This window comes from Pristiophorus japonicus, chromosome 1 (genome assembly GCF_044704955.1).
Source record: "Pristiophorus japonicus isolate sPriJap1 chromosome 1, sPriJap1.hap1, whole genome shotgun sequence".
In the NCBI taxonomy this organism is placed as follows: Eukaryota; Metazoa; Chordata; class Chondrichthyes; family Pristiophoridae; genus Pristiophorus; species Pristiophorus japonicus.
The window spans coordinates 14,649,363-14,677,000 of NC_091977.1; the positions used below are offsets into that span (position 1 = coordinate 14,649,363).

Consider the following 27,638-nt stretch of genomic DNA (forward strand, 5'->3'; position numbering starts at 1 on the left):
GAAATATTAAGATTTGTAGAGGTTTTTTTTGTTCTTATTGAAAATATCGATATAGGCGCTGATATAATATACAGTTCCTAGACAACCATAATCCTAAAACAAGCTTGGAAGAACAGTTTGGAATTTCCATAATCTTGTGATCATTGCCCTATTTTAACACATTTAGCAAGTGGCCAGTCCTCATTGATCTCTCTCGCATCCTTGTCACTTTAGCAACATCTCTCTTCCATATAATGGTGCTACCTCCTTTATATTGCACTCAGTCCATTACATTTTCTGCATTCGGCTTATATTTTAGGCATAATCTCAGGATTCCTTGAGCAACAGTTTAATGACATCTATGCCGGGCTTTCACTTATTAATACAGTGACTGCCCGAGAACGCCGACCGATCCTTTAGACGCGACCTTCGACCTTCTGCTGATGTCACCGCCAGAAAGAGCGCATTGCACGGGAGCTTCTACGCTGCGCCCATTTAAATCAGCAGGTAGCACCAAAATACTGGTGCTGCCTGCGCTCTTTCTGCGGGCAGCCGTTAACCCTGGCTTATTGCGGCATCGCCCGTTTTTCGGGCTTTATTGAATTTCTAGGCTGTAGTTTGTAGAAAATTCAGTTAAAAAAAAATCTCTTATCCATTTTTTAGGATTAAAATTATATTATATATATAAATTTTAAAACTGTAGAAGCCGTCTAATAGTGCACTTTTCCAAACGTTTCCACTGTGTGCTTCTGCTAAATGCTGTGAATAATTGTCATTATTTTTAATGACCATTGCTTTTAAGAAAGAGAAAAATGTTGCATTTTAAGGTCTGAACCAGTTAACAATGAGGAAAGTAATAACGGGGGGAAACCCTCTTCCAGTACTCAAAACCCCCTCGACCACAATCCCTGTTTTCCCTGGATCAGAGCCACACAAACATGCTCCAATGCTTCATGATCCCAGCATACCTTTCCCAATGATTCCAAATCCCATAACATTCCCCAGTGTTCCGAGAAGCTCCCTTTCCTGGAAATCCCCCTCAAAAGATTGGCACACCCTTTGATCCTATCCCAGTACCCTGCTCGCCCCACCAAGTGCTCCCAGATCTCAGGGCTAAAACATTAGTGTCCCTGGTACTATAGCTTGGCATTGCACCCCTGTTCTTGTACAACCATTTTTATAAAACATAAAATCAAGTGGCAACTTATTAAAGGGGCATTAGAACCGACAATTTAACCAATTAAACTTGAACTAAAACTTAAATCAAATTAGAATTTGGTTGCCGGGAGTGATGATGCACTGCAGTCCCTCCTGTGCCCACCTCTTGTGGAAGGCCGCGAGCGTACCGGTGGACACCGCGTGCTCCATCTCCAGGGACACCCTGGCACGAACATACCTGTTCTCATACAACCTCTAACTGACAATGAGCACGCCACAGCATGTTTTCTCTTGTGTGTATATGTATACATATGAGAGAGAGATAACTACAAGATTCAAAATATCTTGCATCATTTCAATTTGTTAGAAAAAAGGGGAAAATATTATTTTAGTACTTTAAATTACATTGAGAGTTGTGAATTTTGTCCAACAATGATAAATCTTTAAGAAATTGGTGTCACAATGCTGTCATAATTGATTTGGCACCAAATGACGTTGGTGTCTAAAGTACTGTCATTTTATTCTTATTTTGCTGCATTCCAGACTCATTTCTATCAGTTTTACTGGATTGATCCAGTCCTGCTACTGAGTGGCAGCTGACACAGATTCTTTGCAGAACCTCATAATAACCCCAATCGAGTCATCAGTGTTCGAATATATACTGTAACTAGACCTCAGTTTCCCCCCCCGGTCTGAGCGGCAGCTGATACTAACTCCCTGCAGAACCTCATGATGCTAACCCCAATCAAGTTATCAGTGTTCGAATATATACTGTAACTAAAGCTCGATCTCCCCCCATCTGATTGCTTTCAGGGGTTGGTGCCAGGATCGGCTGCTCTTCAGTGAACAGCTGATTGCAGCATATTCGTTCATCGAAAATACCAAGTAAGCGGGAACAGTGCATTATAAATCAAGCTATTGAACTGTCTAAGGCATTTTTCTGAAACAAGAGCTCTGCATTATTTTTCAATATAATGCAGGACACCGTCTTGGCCACATGCATAAGATAGTAAGAACAGACCTTAGGGAGCAGAAACAATTCTCCAAAATTATCATATTCGGTAATAGTGCAAAATTACCATTCTTTTAAATTGTGTTTTCTAAACGGAGTGTCCACTAACACCACTGTGTCAGCCAGTGAGTTGGAGGTGGGCCAGGACTTCATAGAATCACAGAAATTTACAGCACGGAAGGAGGCCATTTTGGCCCATCGTGTCTATGCCGGCCGACCAAGAGCTATCCAGCCTCATCCCACTTTCCAGCTCTTCGTCCGAAGCCCTGTAGGTTACAGCACTTTAAGTGCACATCCAAGTATTTTTTAAATGCGACGAGGGTTTCTGCCTCTACCACCTTTTCAGGCAGTGAGTTCCAGACCCTCACAACCCTCTGGGTAAAGACGTTTCCCCATATATCTCCTCTAAACATCCCTCCAATCACTTTAAATCTATGCCCCATAGTTGTTGACCACTCTGCCAAGAGAAACAGGTCCTTCCTATCCACTCTATCCAGGCCCCTCAATCAGATCTCCCCTCAGCCTCCTCTGCTCCAAAGAAAACAAACCCAGCATCTCTAATCTTTCCTCATAGCCAAAATTCTCCAGTCCAGGCAACATTCTTGTAAATCCCCCCTGCACCCTTTCCAGTGCAATCACATCTTTCATGTAATGTGGTGACCTGAACTGCACACAGTACTCCAGCTGCAGCCTAACCGTGTTTTATACAGTTCAAGCGCAACGTCCTTGTCTTGTATTCGATGCCTCGACTAATAAAGGCAAGTATTCCATATGCCTTCTTAACCATCTTATCTACCTGGTCTGCTCCTTCAGGAATCTGTGGACCTGCACTCCAAGGTCCCTTTCTTCTTCTGCACTTTTCAATGTCGTACCATTTAATGTGTACTCCCCTGCCGCCTTAGACCTCCTCAAATGCATTACCTCACACTTATCCGGATTGAATTCTATTTGCCACTGTTCTGCCCACCTGACCAGTACATTTGTAAGTGGTTTCCCTTCGGTGTTTTTGATGTACCCCCATGTTACACTATTTCTAGACCTGGGAGTGATTTCTGTACTGAACAGATGAATGAGTCACAGACAAATACCTCGGTCTCAACCGTCAATGCTTTATTAAAGCTACCTCAACACAGCAAAACTCCGAGTAAATACAGTGATGATGCAGTTCAGTCCAATACCCTGGCGTGTCTAAACCGCTCCTATCACGAAGTACCCAACATCTAAACCCTCTGCTCGGATCCACAGTGTACCACCGAATCTATACCGACCGGCTGGACGTAACCCTATGGTCCTCGCAGCAAAACCTCCCCACTAAAGCCCTTCGAAGGCTTGGTTGGGAAAACACATGACACCTCCTCACAAAGTGGCTGTGATCTTAAAGATGCGAGGGCAAGGATGATGCTCACCGATTCGTTGGCTTACTCGTTGCTTTTCCTGGCGAAAACGTCTCTCTTCTGGTTCCGTACTGTCTATAGTATCCAAGTCCCAGTTTCAAGATTAGCTTCACATTTGAATAGCGAGGCCCTGGTTGCTTGTTGGTGGTTTCTTCTCTCGGTCCCAGATGGAGTACTCGGTCCTTGTAGAGGTGTAGCAAGCGAGTGCAAAAGAGAGAGAGCGATGACCACGCCTTTTATATCCAAAGTCTGTTTGCTTCTTCTGGCCAAATAAAGTTTTTCCTTGTTTCAAGGCTTCTGTCTGAGTGGCCCATGTGTATTCCAGTGATGGCTGGTGATGGGTTTTCGCTTCCAACCGGTCTGGGACCTAATGGCTTCTTTTTGTTCTGGTTTCTCGCCTCTCGGGGTTATCTCATCCAGGTAATGGCTTGATCATTGACCAAATATGTCTGATCTATCTCTGACGAGTTCACATTGCTTAACAATGGATCCTCCATCTTTGCCCATTACCTGTGAAGAGTTGCCTTCTCCTGACCATTGTGACTTGCTCCAGACCACCCCCCGCCCATCAGATGTGGATTTTGTGTACAGCTATTTTGTTACAACCAATCAAGTGCCCCCTGATTAAAGTGGGGTCACACACCAAGAACTTTTCAAGTGCCCCCTTGTTTTTTTTTTTGAGGGCACTACAAACACAAATTATACAAGTGCCCCCTGGCTAAAAGGGTGGGGGGGCACTAAACCCGATACAATAAACAAATTAAACTTTGGCAGTAACTTAAATCAAATCAAAACTTGGTTGCCGGGGATGATGATGCACTCCAGTCCCTCCGGCGCCCACCTGTCGCGGAAGGCCACGAGCGTACTGGTGGACACCGCGTGCTCCATCTCCAGGGACACCCTGGCTCGGTTGTAACCGCGGAAGAGAGGCAGGCAGTCGGGCTGAATGACCCCCTCAACCGTCTGCTGCCTGGACCGGCTGATGGCCCCCTTGGCCATGCCCAGGAGCAGTTCTACAAGGAGGCCTTCCGACCTGCCCGCTCCCCTCCATACAGGGGTGCCCAAAGCTCAGGAGTGTGGGATTGAAGTGCAACCAGAATTTGATGAGCAGCCCCTTCAGATATTGGAAGAGGGGCTGCAACCTCACACACTTAATATACACGTGGAACACGGACTTCTCTAGACCGCAGAAATTACAGGCGGCCTGGGAGCCCGTGAACCGACTTAAAAACTTATTGCACGGGACTGCTCCATGCAACACCTTCCAAGCCAAGTCCCCAATAAATAGAGGGAGGACTCCTGCATAGAGAGCATTCCATTGGGGACCCCTGCCTCCTCCGGATGACAAGATGGTGCGCCATGGCGTGTCCGGACAGCAGACGAGGATGGCAACGTGGAGAGTGTGCAAGAGCAGCCCGTACAGGAATCCCCTCCCTCCGCGCAGAGCTGAAAGACATGGAGGGAATTTCCTGGAGGAGGCTCAAGTTGTGAGGCGCTGGCTCCCAAAGGAGGTTTCGGGTCTTGGCGCCGATGAGGAATTCCATCCGGATGGTAATCAGTTCGGACGGGATCTCCCCACGTGCTTGAGCCTCCTCGACACACTTAACGGAGTCAGGGCCCAGCATTGTTTTTAGTGACACGATGGCATTGGCCACGCGCCGGACATCGGCCCAGGATAGGTGCCGTGCCAGCTCATCTGGCGCCATCCAGCCCGCTCCTCCGCCATCGAGCAGGTCCCTGACCCTGGTCAGCTTGCCAGCCACAGCCCTCTTGTCCACCTGCCACCTCAAACTGCGATCATGGAGGTACGGATTCCTGAGCAGCAGCTCCCGAAGGACAGCTGCCACTCCAGACGAAGAAGAACTGCGCTTGGTGGCGACTCTGTTCCAGACCCTGATGAGTTCTTGGGAAAAGACAGGCAGCCCTCGCATGGCGGTCCTGACGCCCCCCAGGCTCACAAACAGGAGCTGCATGTCGTAATTGAGGCTGTACTGCTGGCGGAAGAAATGTGTCGCCAGCGCACACCATCTAGGAAGGGGCTCGACGTACAGATATCTCTGCAGGGTCTGAAGACAGAAAGTCGCAGCCTGGGTGCTGACGCACACCAAGGCCTGACCGCCCTCCCTAAGCGGGAGACTAAGAACCGCAGCAGAGACCCAATGCTTCCTGTTGTTCCAGATGAAGTCGACCAGCTTGTTCTGTATCTTGGCGACAAACGCAGGGGGAGGGGTCAAAGTGACCAACCGATACCACAGCATAGCAGCCACCAACTGGTTTATGACCAGCGCTCATAGAAACATAGAAAATAGGTGCAAGAGTAGGCCATTCGGCCCTTCGAGCCTGCACCACCATTCAATATGATCATGGCTGCTCATGCAACTTCAGTACCCCATTCCTGCTTTCTCTCCATACCCCTTGATCCCTTTAGCCATAAGGGCCACATCTAACTCCCTTTTGAATATATCGAACGAACTGGCCTCAACAACTTTCTGTGGTAGAGAATTCCACAGGTTCACACTTCTCTGAGTGAAGAAGTTTCTCCTCATCTCGGTTCTAAATGGCTTATCCCTTATCCTTAGACTGTGACCCCTGCTTCTGGACTTCCCCAACATCGGGAACATTCTTCCTGCATCTAACCTGTCCAATCCCGTCAGAATTTTATATGTTTCTATGAGATCCCCTCTCATTCTTCTAAATTCCAGTGAATATAAACCTGGTCGATTCAGTCTTTCTTCATATGTCAGTCCTGCCATCCCGGGAATCAGTCTGGTGAACCTTCGCTGCACTCCCTCAATAGCAAGAATGTCCTTCCTCAGATTAGGAGACCAAAACTGAACACAATATTCCAGGTGAGGCCTCACCAAGGCCCTGTACAACTGCAGTAAGACCTCCCTGCTCCTATACTCAAATCCTCTCGCTATGAAGGCCAACATGCCCAATTGCCTTCTCCACCGCCTGCTGTACCAGCATGCCAACTTTCAATGATTGATGTACCATGACATCCAGATCTCGTTGCACCTCACCTTTTCCTAATCTGTCACCATTCAGATAATATTCTGCCTCCCTGTTTTTGCCACCAAAGTGGATAACCTCACATGTATCTACGTTATACTGCATCTGCCATGCATTTGCCCACTCACCTCACCTGTCCAAGTCACCCTACAGCCTCTTAGCATCCTCCTCACAGCTCATACTGCACCCAACTTAGTGTCATCTGCACATTTGGAGATATTACATTCAATTCCTTCGCTCAAATCATCAATGTATATTGTAAATAGCTGGGGGCCCAGCACTGAACCTTGCGGTACCCCACTAGTCACAGCCTGCCATTCTGAAAAGGACCCGTTTATTCCTACTCTTTGCTTCCTGTCTGCCAACTAGTTCTCTGTCCCTGTAGGACAGCACTCAGAGCAGTTCTGTCCAGCGCCTGAGGCGAGCGGTGACTTTGGCCTCCAGCTCCTGCCAGTTCGCTGGCCAGACTTCCTCGTCAGGGCTAAGGTAGACTCCCAGATAGAGGAGATGGGTCGTGCTCCAGGCAAAAGGCCTGAACTCCTCCGGCAGGGAGTCCACCTGCCACTGACCCACCAGGTGTCCAGAACATTTCTCCCAGTTGATCCTGGTGGAGGATGCAGCTGAGTAAATCTCCTGGCACTCATGCATCCTCTGCAGGTCAACGGGATCCTCGACCATGAGGAGCACATCATCGGAGTAAGCCGAGAGGACGACCTCCACGCCCGGTCCTTGCAGAGCCAGTCCCGTCAACCTTTTCCGCAAGAGGCGCAGGAAGGGCTCCACAGATATGACATATAACTGGCCGGACATGGGGCATCCCTGATGTACCCCTCTCCCAAAGCGAAGGGGCGCCGTCAAAGACCCATTAACCTTAATCAGACACTTGCGACTGCATACAAAAGTCGGATCCGAAGACGAAATGCGTCCCGAGCCCGAAAGCGCGCAGAGTTCCGAACATATACTCATGATCCACCCTGTCGAACGCCTTCTCCTGGTCTAGGGAAAGGAAGGCGACCGACAGACCAGCCCTCTGGGAATGGTGGACCAGGTCCCGGACCAGATGGATGTTGTCGTGGATTGTCGAATTTCGTGTACACCATGGAAACATACCTGGGCCCCTCCCACAATAGGCTGCCAGCTCTTTCTGCAGTGAGAAATATCAAAACGCAATGTCCAGATAATGCCCAATAATCCTTGGGGAGCCGATACTTACACGTTGACATCTTACTGCAGTCTGCAGTTTTCTTCTTCATTATCAATCACACAGACTATTTTAGTGTCATCTGCAAACTTCTTAATCATACCACCAACATTCAAGTCCAAGTCATTGATATATACCACAAAAAGCAAGGGACCCAACACTGAGCCCTGCGGAAACACCCATCAACAATTACCCTTTGCTTCCTGCCTCTGGGCCAATTTGGGGTCCAGCTTGCCAGCTTCCCGGGATCCTATGGGCTTTTATTTTCGTGACCAGTCTGCAATGTGGGACTTTATCAAAAGCTTTGCTAAAATCTATATACACTGCATCATACACACTGCCCTCATCGACCCTCTTGGTTACCTCCTCGAAAAATTCAATCACCTTAGTCAGATTCGACCTTCCCTTAACAAATCCATGCCGACTGTCCTTGATTAATCTGTGTCTTTCCAAATGAAGATTTATCCTGCCCCTCAGGATTTTTTCCAGTAATTTTCCCACCACTGAGGTTAGGCTGACTGGCCTGTAATTACTTGGTCTATCGCTTTCTCCCTTTTTAAACAAAGGTACAGCATCAGCAGTCCTCCAGTCCTCTGGCATCACACCCGTAGCCAGAGAGGACTGGAAAATGATGGTCAGTACTGTGTTCCAAACACAGATCAGACTGCACGCAGGGAGGTTAAAGTAACAGTGACCTCAGTTTTTACTAAGACACTCCAGAGTGGGGAACAGGCCTTAGAGGCTGGCTTATATACAGTGCTCCCAAGGGATGCTGGAATCACTTGGGACTTCAGGGGATGCACTCCCTGGTGGCGGAACATGGGAGTGCATGCTTTACAGATACACAACATCACTCCACCACAAAATCAAAGTGAAAACTATTTACAAGGTGAGGCGGTCGGGTGCCTTTCTTTTCCTGGTGGACCGCCTCGGTACAAATGTCTGTTCTGGTGTGTTGGCTGTGCCCTCGCTGGGCTGGCGTGTTGTTGGCCCTGCAGGGCTGCTGGGTGAGCCTGGCCTTGCTGGGCTGTTGGGCGTGATGGGTTCGATTTCCTGGTCTGGGGTGGTGTCGTTGATCCTTTGGGTGTGTGTTGTGCGCTCAAAAAAGGTGGTGTCTGCTGTGGGTTGTTCAGGGCAGTCTGTGAACCACAGCCTCGTTTGGTCCAGGTGCTTCCTGCAAATTTGTTCATTGTCTAGTTTGACTACAAACACCCTACTCCCTTCTTTAGCTATCACCGTGCCCACGATCCACTTGGGACCATGTCCATAGTTTAGCACATACACAGGGTCATTCAGATCAGTTTCCCGTGACACAGTGGCACGACCATCGTTTACATTTTGTTGCTGCTGCCTGCTCTCTACCTGATCATGCAGGTTGGGGTGAACCAGCGAGAGTCTGGTTTTAAGTGTCCTTTTCATAAGTAGCTTAGCCGGGGGCACCCCTGTGAGCGAGCAGGGTCTCGTGCAGTAGCCGAGCAGTACTCTGGACAGGCGGGTTTGGAGTGAGTCTTCTTGTGACTCGTTTAAGGCTCTGTTTGATTGTTGTACTGCCCGCTCTGCCTGCCCATTGGAGGCTGGTTTAAACGGGACCGAGGTGACATGTTTGATCCCATTGCGGGTCATGAATTCTTTAAATTCGGCACTGGTGAAACATGGCCCGTTGTCACTGACCAGTATGTCAGGCAGGCCGTGGGTGGCAAACATGGCCCTCAGGCTTTCAATGGTGGTGGTGGCGGTGGCGGTGCTTCCCGACATTATTTCACATTCAAACCATTTTGAAAAAGCATTCACCACCACAAGGAACATTTTACCGAGCAGCGGGCCCGCATAGTCGACATGGTCTGGAGGGCCAGGACCACAAACTTAGTGGTGCCTCTCTGGGCACGTTGCTCAACTGAGTACACATGCGGCATTGCCGTACACAGGACTCTAAGTCAGAGTCGATACCGGGCCACCACAAGTGGGATCTGGCTATCGCTTTCATCCCTTACTATACCCGGGTGTGTGCTGTGAAGATCCGAGATGAACCTGGCCTTTTTGGGTAGCACTATGCGGTTACCCCACAACAGGCAGTCTGCCAGAATGGACAGCTCGTCCTTTCGCCGCTGGAACGGCTTGATTAGCTCTTGCATTTCAACGGGGATGCTGGTCCAGTTCCCATGCAGTACACAGTTTTTTTTACTAGGGACAGCAGAGGATCTTGGCTGGTCCAAGTCCTAATCTGGCGGGCCGTGACATGTGATTTAACATTTTCAAACGCTTCCATGACCATCAACAAATCTGCGGGCTGCGCCACCATCAACAAGTTTGCAGACTGCGCCATTTCCACCTCCGTGGTGGGCAATGGTAGCCGACTGAGAGCATCCGCACAGTTCTCGGTGCCTGGCCTGTGGCGGATAGTATAGTTATATACTGATAACGCGAGTGCCCACCTTTGTATGCAGGCTGAGGCATGAGTATTTATCCCCTTGTTTTCAGCGAACAAGGATATGAGGGGCTTGTGACCGGTTTCCAGCTCAAATTTGAGGCCAAACAGGTACTGATGCATTTTCTTTACCCCGAACAAAGAGGCTAATGCCTCTTATTCAATCATGCTGTAGGCTCTCTCGGCCTTAGACAAGCTCCTGGAGGCATAGGCGACAGGTTGCAACTTCCCCGCAACGTTAGCTTGTTGTAATACACACCCGACTCCGTACGACGACGCATCACATGCTAGCACAAGTCTTTTACACGGGTTATACAATACAAACAGCTTGTTGGAGCATAAAATGTTTCTGGCTTTCTCAAAAGCAATTACTTGTTTTTTTCCCCATACCCAGTTCTCACCTTTATGCAATAACACATGTAGGGGCTCTAAGAGGGTGCTTAACCCCGGTAGGAAGTTACCAAAATAGTTGAGGACTCCCAGGAACGACCGCAGCTACGTGACGTTCTGTGGCCTGGGCGCGTTCCTGATAGCCTCTGTCTTGGCGTCTGTGGGCCGAATGCCATCCGCGACGATCTTTCTCCCCAAAAACTCCACTTCTGTTGCCATGAAGACATTTTGACCTCTTCAGCCGCAGCCCTACGCGATTCAGTCGCTGGAGGACCTCCTCCAGGTTTTGTAGGTGCTCGACGATGTCCCGACCTGTGACCAATATGTCGTCCTGAAAAACCGTGCGTGGTACCGACTTGAGTCGGCTCTCCATGTTTCTCTGGAAGATCGCTGCAGCCGACCGAATTCCAAACAGGCATCTGTTGTAGATGAATAGTCCCTTGTGCGTGTTGATGCAGGTGAGGCCCTTCGAAGACTCCTCCAGCTCCTGCATCATGTAAGCCGAAGTCAGGTCGAGTTTGGTGAACGTCTTGCCTCCTGCCAGCGTCGCAAATAGGTCATCTGCCTTAGGTAGCAGGTATTGGTCCTGTAGCGAGAAACGATTAATAGTTACTTTATAATCACCGCAAATCCTGACCGTACCATCACTTTTGAGTACTGGAACAATCGGGCTGGCCCACTTGCTGAATTCCACTGAGGGGATGATGCCCTCGCGTTGCAGCCTGTCCAGCTCGATTTCCACTCTCTCCCTCATCATGTGAGGTACTGCTTGCGCCTTGTGGTGAATGGGTCGTGCCTCTGGGACCAAGTGGATCCGCACCTTCGCCCCCGAAAAGTTTCCAATGCCTGGCTCAAAAAGGGAAGGAAATTTGTTAAGATCCTGGGTACATGAGGCCTCATCGACATGCAATAGCGCTCGGATGTCATCCCAGTTCCAGCGGTTTTTGCCCAGCCAGCTCCTTCCAAGCAGTGTGGGGCCATCACCCGGGACAATCCAGAGTGGCAGTTCGTGCACCGTGCCCTCGTAGGTGACCTTGACCATGGCGCTGCCCAGGATAGTGATGAGCTCTTTGGTGGTACGTTCTCAGTTTCGTGTGGATGGGGCTCAGGGCTGGTCTGAGTGCCTTGTTGCACCAGTCTCTCAAATATCTTTTTACTCATGATGGATTGGCTAGCGCCAGTGTCCAGTTCCATGGCTACGGGTAAGTCATTCAATTTTACATTTAGCATTATAGGTGGACATTTCGTCGAAAATGTGTGCACCCCGTGTACTTCAGCATCTGCCTCCTCTCTCTGAGGCTCGAAATTCCTTTGATCCACCATGGACCGATCTTCCTCTGCCACGTGGTGGTTAGCAGGTTTTGCAGAGCTTGCAGCTCGTTAGAGGTGCCCCATTGTTCCACAGCTCTTGCAAACATACCCTTTGAAGCGGCATGAATAGGCTGAATGGAAGCCTCCACAACACCAACAAGGTGTGAATTGCCTTGCATTCATCCTTTGTTGCGGATTCTGAGTCATCTGGGTCACCTGAGGCCTGCTGGGAGTTGCAGACTCGTGGTTTCTGCCCTGTACATTTCTGCTCGCAAACACAGTTCGAGTTAATTTATGAACATTGCTAGCACTTGTGTACTGAGAGATTTGTTTGGTGTTATCACTGGTGGACATAAACGCAATAGCCTTACTGAGGGTCGGTGTCTCTACAGTCAAAAGTTTTCGTAGGATGGTCTTGTGGCCAATGCCCAGTACAAAAAAGTCTCTGAGCATCTGCTCCAGGTAGCCATCAAACTCACATTGTCCTGCAAGTCGCCTGAGCTCGGCGACGTAGCTCGCCACTTCCTGACCTTTAGATCGCTGGCACTTGTAGAACCGATACCTCGCCATCAGCACGCTCTCCCTCAGGTTAAGATGCTCCCGAACCAATGTACACAGCTCCTCATACGACTAATCTGTGGGTTTCACCGGAGCCAGAAGATTCTTCATGAGGCTGTAGGTCGGTGCCCCGCAAACCGTGAGGAGGACCACTCTCCTTTTTGCAGCGCTTCCTTCTCTGTCCAGCTCATTGGCTACAAAGTACTGGTCTAGCCGTTCGACATAGGCTTCCTAGTCCTCACCCTCCGAGAACCTCTGCAGGATGCCCACAGTTTGCTGCATCTTTGCATTGGATTCGTATCCTCGTCGCCAGTTATTGTGTTCCTAACACAGATGAGACTGCACACAGAGAGGTTAAAGTAACAGTGACCTCAGTCTTTATTAAGACACTCCAGGGTGAGAAACAGGCCTGAGGGGCCGTCTTATATACAGTGCTCCCAAGGAATGCTGGGGTCCCTTGGGACTTCAGGGGATGTGCTCCCTGGTGGCGGAACATAGGAGTGCATGCTTTACAGATACACAACAGTCAGAGTCTCTGCTATTTCCTCTTTTGCTTCTCTGAACAGCCTGGGATATATTTCAGCCGGGCCTGGGGATTTATCCACTTTGAAAGCTGCTAAACCACTTAATACTTTCTTTGTCACTCTGTTTATCTCGTCTAATATTTCACACTCCTCCTCCCTCAGTGCAAAGTCTGCATCAGTCCTCTCTTTTGTGAAAACAGATGCAAAGTATTCAGTAAGAATCATACCCACATCTTCTGCCTCCAAACACAGATTTCCTTTATGGATTCTAATAGGCCCCAATCTTGCTCTTAATGTATTTATAAAACTTCTTTGAGTTTTCCCTGACTTTATTTGCCAACATTCTTTCATGCTCTCTCTTTGCTTTCCTGATATCTTTTTTAATTGCACCCCTCTACTTTTTATACCCTCGAGAGTCTCTGCAGTATTACGTTCTCTGTATCTCTTTTTTTCTTTATCTCACCCTGTATGTTCCTTGACATCCAGAGGGTTCTAGATTTGTTAACTCCACCCTTTTTCTTTAAGGGAACATACTTGCTCTGTACTCTCTGGATCTCCTCCTTGAATGCCTCCCACTACTCTGACACTGATTTACCATCAAGTAGCCGTTTCCAGTCCACTTTAGCCAAATCCCAACTCAGCTCAGCAAAATTGGCTTTACACCAATTGAGAACTTTTATTCCTAGTCTAGCTTTGTCCTTTTCCATAACTACTCTAAATCTTACTGAATTATGATCACTCGCACCAAAATGCTCTCCCACTGATATTACTTCCAGCTGCTCCTCTTCATTCCCCAAAACCAAGTCCAAAACCGCCTCCTCCCTTGTTGGGCTTGTTACATACTGGCTAAAAAGGTTCTCCTGAATGCATTTTAGAAATTCCGCACCCTCTCTACCATTCACACTGCTTTTTCTCCAGTTAATAGTTTTTGCACTTTGCAGCAATTTGCCCACATATTTGTTCTATCTCCTTCTGACTGTTTGGGGGGTCTATAGTACACTCCCAGTAGTGCGATCGCCCCTTTTTTGTTCTTTAATTCAACCCATATGGCCTCGTTTGATGATCCTTCGAACATATCATCCCTCCTCACAGCTGTAATTGTTTCTTTAATTAATACTGCGACCACCCCTCCTTTGTTACCCCCCTCTCTATCCCATCTGAAAACCCTGTAACCAGGAATGTTGAGCTGCCAAAACTGCCCTTCTTTCAGCCATGTCTCAGTGATTGAGGCAGGACCCACAGCAAACGGTCTATTTTACGGAAAATTGTATTTACTTTGCAAACTGAGTCTATTTCAATAGCACCCTGCAGCAAAAAATCTATTTAAAAAGAGACTCTACAAACTAGAGCAAAGAGAACTCACCACTACAGCAACATCTCCCAATAAAAGCAGGGGGATTTCTCCAGCTAATTGCAGGGAGTAGAGGATAATTAATAACAAATGATGTGCGTATAATCAATCTCAGTCATTTACAGCAGTGCAGTCTCCAGGCGTGATTGACTAATCTGAGGAAGGACGTTCTTGCTATAGAGGGAGTGCAGCGAAGGTTCACCAGCCTGATTCCAGGGATGGCTGGACTGACAAAAGAGGAGAGACTGGATCAACTGGGCCTTTATTCATTGGAGTTTAGAAGGATGAGAGGGGATCTCATAGAAACGTATCAGATTCTGACGGGACGGGACAGGCTAGATGCAGGAAGAATGTTCCCCGATGTTGGGGAAGTCCAGAACCAGGGGACACAATCTTAGGATAAGGGGTAGGCCATTTAGGACTGAGATGAGGAGAAACTTCTTCACGCAGAGAGTTGTTAACCTGTGGAATTCCCTGCCGCAGAGAGTTGTTGATGCCAGTTCATTTGATATACTCAAGAGGGAGTTAGATATGGCCCTTACGGCTAAAGGGATCAAGGGGTATGGAGAGAAAGCAGGAAAGGGGTACTGAGGTGAATGATCAGCCATGATCTTATTGAATGGCGGTGCAGGCTCGAAGGGCCGAATGGCCTACTCCTGCACCTATTTTCTATGTTTCTATGTTGGGGAATTCTGGACAGGAATAGCGGCATCACTATACATAGCCTTTTTTTATTTGGGTAAGCCTTCTGTGCTGTAAATGTCTACGATTCTGAGGGGGATTGACAGGGTAGATGCTGAAAGATTCTTTCCACTGGCTGGAGAGTCTAGAACTCAGGATCAACGTGTCAGGATAAGGGGTCAGCCATTTAAGACTGAGAGGAGGAGGAATTTCTTCATCCAGAGAGTTGTGAATCTTTGGAATTCTCTCCCCAAGAGGGCTGTGGATGCTGAATCGTGGATTATATTCAAGGCTGAAATTGATAGATTATTGGACTCTCGGGGATTGGGTGGGAAAGTAGAGTTGAGGTCAATGATCAGCCATGATCTTATTGAATGGCGGAGCAGGCCCGAGGGGCGTATGACCTACTCCTGCTCCTAATTCTTATGTTCTTAACAGATTCAAATTCTGATTCATGGTGATTTCAGCCAGGATGCTAGTTAGGGTGGTCTTCGTACCCCCATGATAGAAAGTGGAAATCCAAATATGGATCTACTCCAGGTTACTGTCCAGTAATACCATGTGTATGGATCTCCTATTGAGATCTCATCTCCACATTGCTAAAAGACCCAAGTTCAAGGGGATTATCCTTTAACTTAGCCTAAAATAGTTATGCTTTCAGGCTCTTTTAATGCAGATGACATAAGGCAGAAGAGCAAAATGCATGCCGTTTATGGATATTAAGTTGAGCAACACCGTTCGCAACCTTGGTTTTGTGATTAATCCCGAGATGAGTTTCCAACCAAAAATGTTTTTTATTGATATCGCTCTTGTTAAGTGCCTTAGGACGTTTTGCCACGTTAAATGTGCTATATCAATGTAAGTTATTGATATTAAATGAACCCTGAGATTAAATCAGACATTTATACTCATCAATCGAGTTTTTAGGTTGCCCTGTTTCGATCACAGATTGGTACAAAAGCAGTCATTTCTGTTCTGACTCTTGAGTACACTGAAGCTGGGAGGTGTGAGGCACCTCTAGTTGGTAATCTCTCACCACTTTCACAACAGATGTTGTAGAAACATAGGGCTAGAACCTCCACTTTTGTGCTTATCGCCCAAAAATGGGCATTATATCTGGCGTGGGCATTAAAAAAGGATATTCTGATTGCCGGCTTCTCGCCCATTCTCAAAACACCTAGTTTCCATTTTTGAAAATGGGCGTTACCGCGAGTGATATCAAATGAGTGATAGCGTTAAATTTTTTTGACCTTCTGCCGTAAAGTGTGGCCGTCCTTAGCAACAGCATGGCAACGCTCGATTCCCGCGATTCAGGAGGTCAAGGGTCATCATAACATGCGTAGAAGAGGAGACAGAGAGAGAGGGAGCTCAGAGGCACTGAAAGCATGTGTGGCTGTGGTGTATGCTTGTCTGGCTGTTATGGGAGGCACGACAAGAGATTCACCAGTAGCAAAAAGCCTACTAAGCACCAAGAACATAGTTGGCACCGAGTTTTTGTCCAACAAATAAGAAATAACATGGGAGGGATGGAGGAGGCCCTGGAGCTGGTAGCCAGGAACATTGGTGGCAGAGGGCTCCCAGTGGTCCCGGAGCGCGGCACTGCACCCCAAGGTGCCGAACTCCCATTGCCAACCACACATGAGAGCCAGCAGCAACATCTTGCTTCTGGCCCAGAGCACGTTCCCACCTTGGGACCGTCCTTTCCCGTTACCGTCCAAGCAGCGGTTCGGCCGTCACCGCCCACCCCCCAATGAAGCATCGCCTGAGGACCTCCTCGGCCAGGCGGCTTGGAGTCAGGAGGGGAAGGGGTAGAGGTGAGGAGTAGAAGCGGGAGTTGGTGGGGGGGGAGGGTTGGTTTGTACAGAAATACTAATGATTTCAGACTAATATTCAGTTTAAATGTTTTTTATTTAACAAAACCTTGTAGCGCATTGGCTCAGTTGGCTGCACCATTACACGCTGGTGATTCCTTAACATCAAAGGGTATAATCACAATTAACTTCAATCAACTTAAACTTTAATTGTCACCAAGGTGATGCCAACCATTGTTGTCTGACCTGCACACCCAGCAGTGTGCCAGCCATGTAAATAACAACAACGTTCTTTCAGGCAGAGCAATCATTGATGAGCTCCTGACGTAAGGCTCTTGCTAGGCGTAAAGCTATCATGCCACCATGGAACCTTTCATGCGGTCTACCTGGGGGTGGAGTCATGGCTTCAGTGTCAGCCTGATTGTCTGGGCCGATGTCAGCATTCGCCTCCTTGTCCTCCTCTTCCTCTCTCTGGTGAGGTGAACTGTCAGACTCATCAGACAATTCTTGCCCCTCCTGATAGCCAAGTTGTGCAGCATGGAGCACACCACCACAAATTGAGCTACCTGCTCAGGGTGGTGTTGGAGCTCGCCTCCTGAGTGGTCCAGGCATCTAAAGCGTTGCTTCAAGCACTCCAATGGTTTTCTCCACGATATTGCGAGTTGCTCTGTGGCTCTCATTGCATCACCTCTTGGCCTCGGTGTGGGTGTCAGGCAGGGGGGTCATCAGCAGGTGGCGAAGCCATATCCTTTGTCACCAAGCATCCAGCATTGACCTTGTGGCTCATTGTTAAACAAGTCAGATACAGTGCTCTCACGCAGGATGTGAGCATCATGGATGCTGCCCGGAAATTGAGCATTCAGTATAATTTGCTGGTTGGCAACCAGTTGGACATTCCGGGAGTGAAATCCCTTGCAGTTCCTGAAAACCTCAGCATTCTGAAAAGGTGCCCGGATCGCAATGTGCATACAGTCTATTGCTCCCTGCACCTTGGGGAAAGTTTGCAAATCGTGAGAATCCTAGAGCCCTCTCACTCTGTGCCTCCCTGGGTAATAGGGAAGCTGATCAAGTTCCTCCTGCGTGCATACAGTGACCTGTTTAATGCAGCGATTTGTGGCATGCTGAGAAAGTCCGCAAATGTCGCCAGCTGTGGCCTGAAAAGAACCCGAGGCGTAGAACGACAGTGCCGCGGTGACTTTGACCTCGACGGATAGTGCAGTACTGATGGTGCTGGCAGGCTGCAGATCTGCCCTTATCAGCTGGCATACCTCAGTGATAACCTCTTTTTGGAAGCGCAGTCTCCGAAGGCAGGTGGTGTCGGGCAAGTCGAGGTAAGAATGCTTCTCCTTGTACTTGCAGGGAGTGTAACGTCTGGTCTCCTCATCTGTCTGTCAACTTCTTACATTGGGCACATAATGCAATGGAGCATTCCTTCGGCGATGTCGAGTCTGCTGCATGTATTTGGTCACCAAGAGAAGGTGAGAAAGGACAGGCCCCATTGCAGTAGCTCTCTGTTTTCCACCGATTGCTCACAAACAATCCCGACAAATGTCCCGACGAAGACACCTCTTCAATTCCAATCGGTCACAGTATGTTCAGAATGTTTTTACAGATATTCACATCAACTCCAAAGACCTGCAGAGTACATCCGAACTCCGCCGAGGTTGAAGCACAGCAGCCTTTTAAAGGACGCGACATGTGATCGACACCACGGCGTCCATAACGCTGTGACGTTCCAGTTAGTTCCACTTTTTGTGGGCAGTTTTTTGGGTGAGCGATATTGTGGACGATATGTCTGCGAGGTGGTGAAATTGCCGATGGGCGATGTCCATGGCCGCTAGTTTGCTCTTTACGACAAAAAGTGGGCGGGTGGTAATATTGAATCTCGACGTTAATTCCGTGCGGAAAGTAACGCTGGCCGATATTATGGGCGTTGAATTCGCCCATTCTGCTGATTCTGCCCCCAAAAATTGGGCGGGCGGTAATATTTTTTCTCGGCATTAAGCACATGGGGAAAATAATGCTCGGCGATAAGTTTCCGAAAAATGCCCGCCAGTTTCCATTTTGTGCCAAAATGGGCGATATATGGGCATTATATGTCATTTCAGCAGTAAAATGAGCGTTAAGTATGCGTTAAGCATGCAAAAAAAGTGGAGGTTCTAGCCCATAGAAACATAGAAATCTACAGTGCAGAAGTGGGGGGTTTCGGCCCATCGTGTCCGCGCCGGCCGACAAAGAGCCACACGGTCCTCAGTCAGCAGCCCTGAAGGTTACATATAAATCTATGAACAATGAACAATGGTGGGAAGGTAAAGAGCATCCGGCCCAACCAGTCCGTCCCACAGAACTTCGACAGCCCCTGAACCACAACATTCTACACTCCACCCCAACCGGAGCCGTGTCATCTCCTGGGAGAGGCAAAAAAAACAGATAAAAAACCCAGGCCAATTGGGGAAAAAAATCTGGGAAAATTCCTCTCCGACCCATCCAGGTGAACGAAACTAGTCCAGGAGATCACCCTGGCTATATTCGATTCCCTGCAGTACTTACCATTATATCTGCGCCAGCCAACAAGAGGTTATCCAGTCTAATCCCACTAACCAGCTCTAGGTCCGTAACCCTGTAGGTGAGGGTTTCTGCATCCACCACCCTTTTAAGCAGTGAGTTCCAGACCTTCTCAACCCTCTGCGTGAAAAAGCCTCCCCTCAAATCCCCTCTAAACCTCCACCAACCACCTTAAAACTATGCCCCCTCGTAATTGACCTCTCTACCAAGGTAAATAGGCCCTTGCTATCCACTATATCCAGGCCCCTCAAAATTTTGTACACGTCAATGAAGTCTCCTCTGAACCTCCTCTGTTCCAATGAGAACAAACCCAGCCTATCCAATCTGTCCTCATAGCTAAGATTCTCCATTCCAGGCAGCATCCTCGTAAATCTCCTCTGCACCCTCTCCAGTGCAATCACGTATTTCCTATAATATGGCAACGAGAACTGCACACAGTCATCATCATAGGCAGTCCCTCGGAATCGAGGAAGACTTGCTTCCACTTTTAACATGAGTTCTTAGGTGGGACAGATAATCGTTGAGGGAAGTGGTGGGTGGGACTGGTTTGCCACACATTCTTTCCGCAACCTACGCTTGATATCTGCATGCTTTCGGCGACGAGACTCAAGGAGTCAGCGCCCTCCCGGAAGCACTTCCTCCATTTAGGGCGGTCTTTGGACAGGGACTCCCAGGTGTTGCACGTTATCAGGAAGGCTTTGAGGGTGTCCTTGTAATGTTTCCGCTGCCCACCTTTGGCTCCTTTGCTGTGAAGGAGTTCCGAGTAGAGCACTTGCTTTGGGAGTCCCGTGTCTGCCATGCGAACTATGTGGCCTGCCCAGTGGAGCTGATCAAGTGTGGTCAGTGCTTCAATGCTGGGGTGTTGGCCTGGTCGAGGACACTAACGTTGGTGCGTCCGTCCTCCCAGGGGATTTGTAGGATCTTGCGGAGACATCGTTGGTGGTATTTCTGCAGCAACTTGAGGTATCTACTGTACATGGTCCATATCGCTGAGCCATACAGGAGGGCGGGTATTACTACAGCCCTGTAGACCATGAGCTTAGTGACAGTTTTGAGGGCCTGGTCTTCAAACACTCTTTTCCTCAGGCTGCATTGGCGCACTGGAGGTGGTGTTGGATCTCGTCGACAATGCCTGCTCTTGTTGATAGGAGGCTCCCGAGATAAGGGAAATGGTCCACGTTGACCAGGGCCGCGCCGTGTGTCTTGATGACTGGGGGGGGCAGTGCTGTGCAGTGAGGACAGGCTGGTGGAGGATCTTTCTCTTACGGATGTTTAGCGTAAGGCCCATGCTTTCATATGCCTCAGTAAATACGTCGAATATGTTCTGGAGTTCAGCCTCTGTATGTGCGCAGACGCAGGCGTCGTCCGCGTACTGTAGCTCGACGACAGAAATTGGGATGGTCTTGGACCTGGCCTGGAGACGGTGAAGGTTGAACAGGTTCCCACTGGTTCTGTAGTTTAGTTCCACTCCAGTGGGGAGCTTGTTAACTGTGAGGTGAAGCATAGCAGCGACGAAGATTGAGAAGAGGGTTGGGGTGATGACGCAGCCCTGCTTGACCCTGGTCTGGACGTGGATTGGGTTTGTGATGGATCCGTTGGTAAGGATCACGGCCAGCATGTCGTTGTGGAGCAGGCGGAGGATGGTGATGAACTTTTGGGGGCATCCAAAACGGAGGAGGACGCTCCATAGACCCCCGCGGTTGACAGTGTCAAAGGCCTTTGTAACGTCGCAGAAAGCCATGTATAAGGGCTGACGCTGTTCCCTACATTTTTTCTGCAGCTGTTAAGCTGTAAAAATCATGTCTGTTGTGACCCGTAAGGGAAGAAATCTGCACTGAGACTCCAGTAGGAGCTCCTCGGCCACAGGGAGAAGACAGTTGAGGAGGACTTCAGCGATGATTTTCCCAGTGGCTGATAGCAGGGAGATTGCCGCAGTTGGACTTGTCCCCTTTTTTAAAGATGGTCACGATCACTGCATCTCTAAGATCTCCCGGCATGCTCTCCTCCCTCCAGATGAGAGAGATGAGGTCGTGCATTCGCGCCAGTAGTGCCTCTCCGCCATACTTCAGTGCCTCAGCAGGGATTCCATCCGCTCCCATAGCCTTGTTGTTTTTTAGCTGTCTTATGGCTTTTTCTATCTCGTGCAGTGTTGGGGTCTTACTGAGGTGGTGGCGAGTAGCATGCTGTGGAATGGAGTCAAGAACACTTGAGTCAAAGGCAGAGTCTCGATTGAGGAGATCTTCGAAGTGCTCCTTCCAGCGGGCCCTGACTGCCTCGGTGTCCTTGATGAGTGTTTCCCCGTTCTTGGCCAGCAGTGGGGTGGGGCCTTGGGTGTTTGGATCATCGGTGGCCTTGACTGCGATGAAGAATCCTTGCACATCTAGGCTGTCGGCCAGCTGCAGTACTCCAGCTGTGACCTCACCAGAGTATTATACAATTTAAGCATAACCTCCCTGCTCTAGTATTCTATGCCTCGACCAATAAAGGCAAGCATTCCAAATGCCTTCTTAACCACCCTATCCACCTGGCCTGCTACTTTCAGGGATCTGTGGACAAGCACTCCAAGGTCCCTTTGTTCATCTACACTTTTAAATGGCCTACCGTTTAATGTGTGTAACACCAGTCCAGTGCAAACTCACCTTTAACAAATGCAAAGGCAGTTCACCAAATCTTTTTAAACTTAGTATGGCACTTTTGAAAAATGCTGTAAAATGAAAAATCATATTGGATTGCACAGCCGCTAAGACACAAGTCCTTCACCTCTGACACCTGGAGTCAAATTTAGCTCCAGCTAATCTGATGAAAATCTTCTCTTGCTGTCTGTAAAGTTCCTGTGTGAAATGTGTTTAGGCAATTTCAATCCAGTACCCAGTGGGCATCTGCCCTACAGCTCACAAAACAGCTCCTAATTTGGCATTCATTGGCAATGCTACTCAGACATGGTTGGTATGGAAAATATGCCACACATGTGCAGTAGCTGATTCGGGAGATGCCATTCTGAGGTTGGGGCCAAGGCACATTATTGCAGCAGAGAATAGGGAGATTTTCTGTCCATGACCTAGTCATGCTTGTAGCTGACATTGGCTACCTACGCCCTAAGATCCCTCACCTTGATAAGTGCATGGTACTAGATGGCAATGGTGCCTATATTACCACAACCCACCAAACCCCAGGAGAAGAGGAGTGGAGAAGACTGGCACAAATCGAAATTGGACATGTTCATTTTAAATGCAAACTGTATCTAGGTGAAATTTCCAGCCTGGTTCCATGGCTATCAGTCTCTGTGCATATCTATGAATAATGCATACTATTTCCTGTTAATAGCATCCTCCTCACATATGCCGTGAACTATTATCTTAGTGTGAAAATAATGCTGACGCAGTTGAGTGCAACTGAAACAAAATTACCTTAAACTATGATGGCCTGTAAAGAGGCTGTCACCGCACAATGATGCATAATCTGGAGTGTTCTGTGCAGCATGTAACATATCGAGGGACTCAGGGCGTGCAGCTAGAGCTGTGTGACAGTGATATCTGTGTGTAAAATACTCTTGCTTGTGAGTCAGAGTTTGTGGGTTGAAGTCCCAATTCCAGAGACTTGAGCACATAATCCAGGCTGACGTACGAACACGGAGTTAGATGAGGTCCTTACTACTAGGGGGATCAAGGGGTATGGTGAGAAAGCAGGAATGGGGTACTGAAGTTGAATGTTCAGCCATGAACTCATTGAATGGCGGTGCAGGCTAGAAGGGCCGAATGGCCTACTCCTGCACCTATTTTCTATGTTTCTATAAGAAATAGGAGCAGGAGTAGGCCATACGGCCCCTCGAGCCTGCTCCACCATTTAATACGATCATGGCTGATCTGATCATGGACTCGGGTCCACTTTCCTGCCTGCTCCCCATAGCCCCTTATTCCCTTATCGGTTAAGAAACTGTCTATCTCTGTCTTAAATTTATTCAATGACCCAGCTTCCACAGCTCTCTGAGGCAGTGAATTCCACAAATTTACAACCCTCTGAGAGAAGAAATTCCTCCTCATCTCAGTTTTAAGTGGGCGGCCCTTTATTCTAAGATTATGCCCCCTAGTTCTAGTCTCCCCTATAAGTGGAAACATCCTCTCTCCATCCACCTTGTCAAGCTCCCTCATAATCTTATACATTTCGATAAGATCACCTCTCATTCTTCTGAATTCCAATGAGTAGAGGCCCAACCTACTCAACCGTTCCTCATAAGTCAACCCCCTCATCCCCGGAATCAACCTAGTGAACCTTCTCTGAACTGCCTCCAAAGCAATTATATCCTTTCATAAATATGGAAACTAAAACTGCACACAGTATTCCAGGTGTGGCCTCACCAATATCCTGTATAACTGTAGCAAGACTTCCCTGCTTTTATACTCCATCCCCTTTGCAATAAAGGCCAAGATTCCATTGGCCTTCCTGGTCACTTGCTGTACCTGCATACTATCTTTTTGTGTTTCATGCACAAGTACCCCCAGGTCCCACTGTACTGCAGCACTTTGCAATCTTTCTCCATTTAAATAATAACTTGCTCTTTGATTTTTTTCTGCCAAAGTACATGACCTCGCACTTTCCAACATTATACTCCATCTGCCAAATTTTTGCTCATTCACTTAGCCTGCCTATGTCCTTTTGCAGATTTTGTGTGTCCTCCTCACACATTGCTTTTCCTCCCATCTTTGTATTGTCAGCAAACTTGGCTACATTACATTCAGTCCCTTCTTCCAAGTCGTTAATATAGATTGTAAATAGTTGGGGTCCCAGCACTGATCTCTGCGGCACCCCATTAGTTACTGATTGCCAACCAGAGAATGAACCATTTATCCCAACTCTCATTTATCCCAGCATCCCTTGGGAGCACAGTATATAAGCAGGCCACCCACGAGGTATCTGCACTCTGGAACCTTAATAAAGGAGCTAAGGTCACACTTGCTCATTGTACACAGTACTCAGTCTCACCATTTATTATGAGTGTAACACAAATATACCACATCCACTGGTTTCCCTTTATCTACCCTGTTCGTTACATCCTCAAAGAATCCCAGCAAATTTGTCAAACATGACTTCCCCTTCATAAATCCATGCTGACTCTGCCTGATCGAATGTTGCTTTTCCAAATGTCCATGCTTCTTTAATAATGGACTCCAACATTTTCCCAACCACAGATGTTAGGCTAACTGGTCCATAGTTTTCCTGCTTTTTGCCCGCCTCCTTTTTTAAATAGGGGCGTTACATTTGCAGTTTTCCAATCTGCTGGGACCTCCCCAGAATCCAGGGAATTTTGGTAAATTACAACCAATGCATCCACAATCCCTGCCGCTACTTCTATTAAGACCATCAGGACCAGGGGATTTATCTGCCTTTAGTCCCATTATCTTACTGAGTACCACCTCCTTAGTGATTGTGATTGTGTTAAGTTCCTCCCCCCCTATAGTCCCTTGACTATCCACTGTTGGAATATTGTTAGTGTCCTCTACTGTAAAGACTGATACAAAATATTTATTCAGAGTTTCTGCCATCTCCATGTTCCCCATTACTAATTCCCCGGTCTCGTTCTCTGAGGGACCTGCATTTACTTTAGCCACTTTTTTCCTTTTTATATACCGATAGAAACTCTTGCTATTTGTTTTTATATTTTGTGCTCATTTATTTTCATAGTCTATCTTCCCTTTCTTAATCATTTTTTAGTTATTCTTTGCTGGCTTTTAAAAGCTTCCCAATCTTCTGTCCTTCCTCTAGCTTTGGCCATTTTGTATGTCCTTGTTTTGAATTGGATACCATCCTTTATTTCTTTAGTTAGCCATGGATGGCTATCTTTTCTTTTACACTCTTTCCTCCTCACTGGAATATATTTTTCTTGAGAGTTGTGAAATATCTCCTTATATGTACGACACTGTTCATCAACCGTCCTACACTTTAATCTATTTTCCCAGTCCACTTTAGCCAACTCTGCCCTCATATCTTTGTAGTCTCCTTTATTTAAGCTTAGTACGCTGGTTTGAGATCCAACTTTCTCACCCTCCATCTGAATTTGAAATTCAACCATGCTATGATCACTCATTCCAAGGGGACCCTTTACTAGGACATTGTTTATTAATCCTATCTCATTACCAGATCTAAGATAGTCTGCCCCCTGGTTGGTTTTGTTACATACTGCTCAAGAAACTTATGCACTCTATGAACTCTTCCTCAAGGCTACCCAGACCAATTTAATTTGTCCAATCAATGTGGACATTAAAATCACCCATGATTATTGCTGTTCCCTTTTTACAAACCCCCACTATTTCCTGGTTTATACTCCGACCAACAGAGTTCAGTGCAGTGCAGAGGGAGTGCTGCACTGTCGAAGGTGCCATCTATTGGATGAGACGTTAAATCGAGGGCCCGTTTGCCCTCTCAGGTGGTCATAAACAATCCCATGGCACTATTTCGAAGAAGAGCAGGGAGTTCTCTCTGGTGTCCTGACCTTTATCCCTCAGGCAGCGTCATTAAAAATCTATCCACATATCTACCTCATTGCTGTTTGCGGAACCTCGCAGTCTGCAAATTGGCAACCGCATTTCCTACGGTACAACAGTGACTAACTTCAAAACTACTTCACAGGCTGTAAAGTGCTTTGGGACGTCCTGAGGTTCTGAAAGGCGCTATATAAATGCAAATGCTTTATAATTAACAATGATGACCCTAAATATCATTGAGGTATTGCTGTAAGCAATGCTGTTTTCTAAGAGTTACGAAGCACACTGGATGATCCCCATTTTCCTGTTTCCTGGAACTGCGCTAAAACTTTTAATTTGAGGCCCGAGCAGTGGACGATCGAATGACGTGGCAGAATCATAAATCCAGTCCCATTCGCTATGAGCTGCAAACTGAGTAATGCTGCAGGGTTCCTCGGTGCGAGCATACCAATTGGTAACTTTGACAGTGCTGTCAGGATTGTAGACCTGAAAGAGGTAGCACAGCACTGTCAGTATCGGGTTCCTTAGGCCAATCTCACCTGTTCTTCCCAGCTGTGCCTGGTAGGGTCGATCCTCTGTGTTTCATACGAGCGGGGTCTCACCGTGTGACCTACATGCCACTTGTCATCATAGGCAGCCTTTACTTGCTCTCGCTGGTTCTCTTTTGTCAACTATGGTCCTACAGTGACTACATAGAATCATGGAAATTGTCGCCACAAAAGGAGACCATCGTGTCTGTGCCAGCTGAAAAAGAGCTACCCAGCCTAATCCCTCATTCCAGCTCCTGGTCCGTAGCCCTGTAGGTTACGGTACTTTTAAGTGCATAACACATACTTTTTAATGCAATAAGGGTTTCTGCCTCTACCACCCTTTCAGGCAGTGAGTTCTAGACCCTCACCACCCTCTGGATGAAGAAAGTTCTCCTCAACTCCCCTCTAATCCTTCTGCCAATGACTTTAAATCTATGCCCACTGGTTATTCACCTCTCTGCTAAGGTATCTGTGCCCCTGGTTATTGACCTATCTGACTTATCTCAGAAACATTATTGCTTATAAAGAGAAGAGAATATATTGGCTCAGTGGCAGCACTCTCACCTCTGAGTCAGAGAGTGATAGGTTCAAACCCCAGGCCAGAAGAGCACATAATCTATGCTGAAAGTGCAGTTCTATGTTGAGGGAGTGTTGCACTGTTCGAGGTAGCATCTTTCGGGATGAGACGTTACACTGAGGTCCCATCAATTCTGTCAGATCCCGTGGCACTATTTGAAGTAGAGCAGGGGCGTTCTTCTGCTGCCCTGACCAACATTTAGCCATCAACCAGAAACACTAAAACAGAGTATTTGGTCATTTACCTCGTTGCTGTTTATGGGATCCTGCTGTGCATAATTTGGCTGCCATGACTTCCTCCATTCCAATTGCGACTATATTTCAAAAGTACTTCAGTGTCTGTAAAGCACTGGAACTTTCTGAGGTCATGAAAGGAGCCAAATAAATGCAAGTTCTTGCTTCAGAAATATTTAATAAACATAAATATTACCTTCACATGTGAAAAAAATAATAGATATGTTTAATGTTCACCCATAACCACCCCCCTAAAAATAAAGAAAATCATATAAAATGGGGCTAAATATAATTACTGCTGGAATTAAACATCAGGATTGGGGGCATGGTGTTGAGGTCTGTCACTTTGATGGAGTACTAGAGAGTACAGTAGTCTGGTTAGGATCACCGAGACGTCGGGCTGAAGACAGACATGACTGTATAGCTCAAGAATGTGGAGAAGTCTGG

General features: G+C 47.6%; 1 protein-coding gene across 2 annotated transcripts in view; it reads left to right on the forward strand.

Annotated features, from left to right (window-relative positions):
• Window positions 1-27,638, forward strand: part of cfap99 (cilia and flagella associated protein 99) — a 392,086-nt gene that overhangs the window by 21,965 nt on the left and 342,483 nt on the right. The window contains exon 2 of one of the 2 annotated variants that reach the window (XM_070893926.1): window positions 1,951-2,022. The exons of the other annotated variant lie outside the window; for it this stretch is intronic. The gene's annotated coding sequence lies outside the window, so the exon portion shown is untranslated. The remainder of the gene's footprint in view (window positions 1-1,950; window positions 2,023-27,638) is intronic. 2 annotated transcript variants of the gene reach the window in all.